Raw genomic sequence first — 4,149 nt, 5'->3', positions numbered from 1 at the left:
CTTGGCAAAGTATATGTTTAGATGAGGCCAAGACAGATTCTAATGGATCACGGGTGGAACCAGAGAACAGTTTAGAAGCTCAGAGATGGAAAATGATAGAATGAAGTCAATCATGGTTAATCAGTGGCACAGTGATTTAGGTTTAAGTCACTGTTTTAAAGGAGCTATTTAAGCTGCCCGATCCTGCTCCCAAAATGCATTCAACATCTCAGATAGATCCTTTAAAATTCAAGCTAAAACTCAGAGCAGATTTGCAACCATATAGAACCACTGAATAGAACCTGATACCAAAACCATTAACATTATCAACAAAGCATCTTCATCAGCTCATGACTGTTATTCTGCTGGCAGCATATACAAGCATGTTAACCTTACTCTGTTTATATATATTTCTGTTTGCTATGGAGGTTGGTATTCCCTCCCTCCACAGTGATTGAAGCTGCTCCTGGACCCAGCATATTACCACTGACGTTCCTCCCCCCACTGCCATCCCATGTCTGGTGAGAAATGTGTGGCAATGTCCTTGTAGCCACACACAAAATAATTACAAAAACCACTGAGGCCTCCAGAGGACTACAGTAATCCTCAGCATATAATGTAATCCGTTCGTGTCTGGCTGCGAAGACACAGCCAGACACTTCTATGATCACCCAGTACTCTCCACTAGTCATGGAATAGCTATGGTGAGCTATGGCAAGTGGAAAATGACTCAATGTAGCATAGTTCTGCACAGAGAATTACTATGCTACCAGGAGACATGAGGGTATATGTCAGCCTGTAAATAGAATCATAGAGTCGGAAGAGACCCCAAGGGCCATCCAGTCCAACCCCCTGCCATGCAGAAAATGTCAGTCATAGAATCACAGAATTGGATTCTGTGCAAGGACCATCCAGTCCAACCCCCTGCCATGCAGGAAATCTAAATCAAAGCATCCCTGACAGATGGCCATCCAGCCTCTGTTTAAAGATCTCCAAGGAAGGAGACTCCACTACACTATGTTAGCATCTTTCAGACCTGGGTAGCTGCTGGGGCTGAAGCATGCACCAGTGTCCCCCCTCCTCACTCATGAAGCAGCCTTCGTGAAGCGCCAAGCAAGCGAGATGCCCAACCGCAAAGGGGCACACAGTGCCTACTATTTCTTCATCCTGGAGAAGCTGCCGGAGCTGAGGCGGTGGGGCTTGGCAGTGGGCAGTGTGCCCAAGGCCATCCCCCTGTGCTTCGGTGACTGGGCATTACTGACTGAGGAGCAAAAAGAAAAGTATGCAGAAATGGCTCACCAGTGGAAGGATGAGAAAGCGAGAGTAGCAGCAGAAAAGGCATCCAGCCCAGTTCCAGCATCTCTTCCCACACAAGCCCAGGAAAGTGTTCCTACAATCTTCACCAGTCCACTTCAAAAGTGTGATCAAGTTATGCTTGAAATCTCATTCTACTTCCTGAATATCTTGAGCCATGGAATTCTGCCCCTCATTGCAATCAGCGTTTTCTCCCTTGTGAAATTGGCTGCGTCAAATATTCTCTTCAGAAAGGGATAATTGCAGACTTCCATCGTTTTATAGATCCTGGAGTGGTACCTCGAGGTTTTCGATTTCATTGCCAGGTTGCAAGTGACGCTACACACAAAATTCCTTTATCAGGATTTGACTTTGCAACTGCAGATCCTTCTGTTGTGTTGCGTGAATTGTACACATTCATCCAGCCACGCTGGGGTACCTGGCCACCTATATATTGTAAGTCTGATGACCAATTTAGAGTCAGTTGGTGCTTGAAGCACATGGCTAAAGAAGCAGGTGCTGTAAATAATCTGGAGATTCTCAATGTGGAGGATCTTATTATACAGTTATATTATCAGAAGCTTCAAAAAGAGCCTTCTAAGACTTGGGTGTGTAACACATTGGATGCTGCCATGTGGAATTATTCAACTAGGTGCCAGTGGCATGAAGAAAACGATGTTCTATTCTGTGCTCTTGCTACTTGCAAAAAGATTGCATACTGCATCAGCAATTCCCTAGCAAATATGTTTGGCATACAGCTAACTGCATCTCATTTACCCCTGCATGAAAGCAACTCCAAAAAATCAGTGAACCCTAAGATGGTCATACTGGATGCTAGACATTTCCAGAAAATCAGGACTTGGAAATTATAGGTACATCACACCACCAAATCAGGATCAAGGTACTGGTCATCCTGCAGGAGTGAAGGCAGTGTATGAACCAACTACTACTAAATACGGAAAAGGAATTGCAAGGTTTTTTGGAAGCATTTATAAGCAGTCCAGCAGCTAGATGGTCATATTAAAGTGCCTTCTGGCCAGAACATCTCTTTATGATTCCTGACATCTTTGAGAATTCAAAGGCATTACATTTCTGTGTCTTTCATATTAAATGCTTGTTGTCCTTAGTGGAATGAGGAGGAAAAAAACAGTTCCATTATTATTATTATTATTATTATTATTATTATTTTCTTATATCCTGACTTTCTCCCAATATAAGGATTCATTTAACATTTTCCTAAATGCAGAAAATAAGGGGGGGAGTTGTTCTTGAGAAAATTGTGAATAATATTTCTCATTGTCTAGGAGAGTTCCATGGAAATTAGAGAAGATTGTGTGAAGTAAAGCCAGTCGGAAAGCTTTCTTAAACAATTTCTTAATCAGTGAAGATTGTGTGTATTTTGCAGAGAAAGGGGGTTTACATGTGGTACCCTGTTGTAACAAACTTTGCCTGAAGCAGAGGGACCCTTCATTTGCAATTGTTGTTTGCTTTAATAAACCAATCCATTCCCCCGCGCCCCCCCCAAAAAAATTCTGAAATGCTTTGGAATGAGAGTATCTTGGGTGCAGTTTGAGGAATTAAAATAAGAGCTCACAGACATATTTCCTCATCCTAGTTTGAATTCATTTATGAAACTATTCTGTTTGTGAAAATTCACATATTTTGGACATGTGGTACACATGCATAATGGACAAAGGGATGATGGAACATGAGCGCAGGTGTGTACAAGCTGTATCCTGAACATGCAAAATCTGAAATGGCTGCTACCCCATAGTTGTGGAAAGGGGGCTTGCCATATAGCTAGCTAGATGTATAGCAGAAGTAGGTAACTGTCAGAAGTTCAAGTGACATTGAACTACTCCATCTGTTATCCCTAATCAGTTTCCAAACTAACTGGAGCTGAAGGGATGTAGAGTCTGTCAATGCCTGAACAGCCACAGGTTTCCCACTCTTTATATATATAGTTTGTTAATAATTTCATACAGTACATGCATATGTAAAATGTAAAATGGTTGATAATTTCCATGTGGAAACTAAAAACAAAGCTTTGTAATTGCATACAATGTATAAGGCTGGAATGCAGCTGGGAATTAGGAGAAATGTAACAAGACTGCAAAGTCTTTCATGTTTCATAGTTTCTCTGCAACTTCAACTGCTGCTAGGTTATACCTGCTAGGCCTCAGTGTTTCAGTTTCAGTGTCAGCGTAAATTTAAAGCTGCCCATGGCATCACGTATGAAAACATATTTAAACACAGATAGGAATATTAATTCCTTCCCTTTTCCATTTCCTAGACTATTTGGTATTAGTTCCATTTGGATTTTCTTTTTAAAACGTCTACAAATATTCTTTTTTAAATGAAAATTTTAATAGATATATTAATGGATGCATACCAGCTCTGAATAAAGTATACCTGTAACATTTTAGATAGGTGAGCAGTGGCTCTTGTTCATTCAAGTCTATGCAAGTGATCAAATATGTTCTCCCCGCTGCCCCCCTGAGAATGAATCACAGGAGTTTGTGAATTTCTCACTACAGGTTATGATAATTTCTGGTTTTGGTCTAGGAGGTGGATCAAGAAAACTCAAAAAAAGTAATGGAGGAATTTCTCCCATGCCCTTAGCTTTTGGTCTCCAACCCAAATTATTGGAACAGCCTAAAAGTCAAGAATGCCTTTGTGCTGTTCATCAGAGTTTGCTTGTTAAAGTCCAGTGAGTCTGAATCATCAGTGCTGCATGGCCAGTTAATGGAATGTTGCTGCTCTTAAAAGCTCAAAAAAAGACAAAAAAAATGGCTGAAAAGATGTGTGTGGGGAGAGGAATCTTTGCTTCTCAGCCTGTAGCCAAACCTAAGCGGTTATTAGCTTTTTCTCAGGAAA

General features: G+C 41.2%; 1 pseudogene; it reads left to right on the top strand.

Annotated features, from left to right (window-relative positions):
- The first annotated feature begins 1,101 nt into the window (after window positions 1–1,101).
- Window positions 1,102–2,283, top strand: LOC149305198 (protein maelstrom homolog pseudogene; annotated as a pseudogene).
- Window positions 2,284–4,149: the final 1,866 nt, after the last annotated feature.

This window comes from Sceloporus occidentalis, unplaced genomic scaffold (genome assembly GCF_023333645.1).
Source record: "Sceloporus occidentalis isolate IW3139 unplaced genomic scaffold, rSceOcc1.0.p SCAF_12, whole genome shotgun sequence".
NCBI lineage: Eukaryota > Metazoa > Chordata > Lepidosauria > Squamata > Phrynosomatidae > Sceloporus > Sceloporus occidentalis.
Note: the sequence above shows the minus strand (reverse complement) of the source record. Positions and strands in the feature narration are given on the sequence as shown.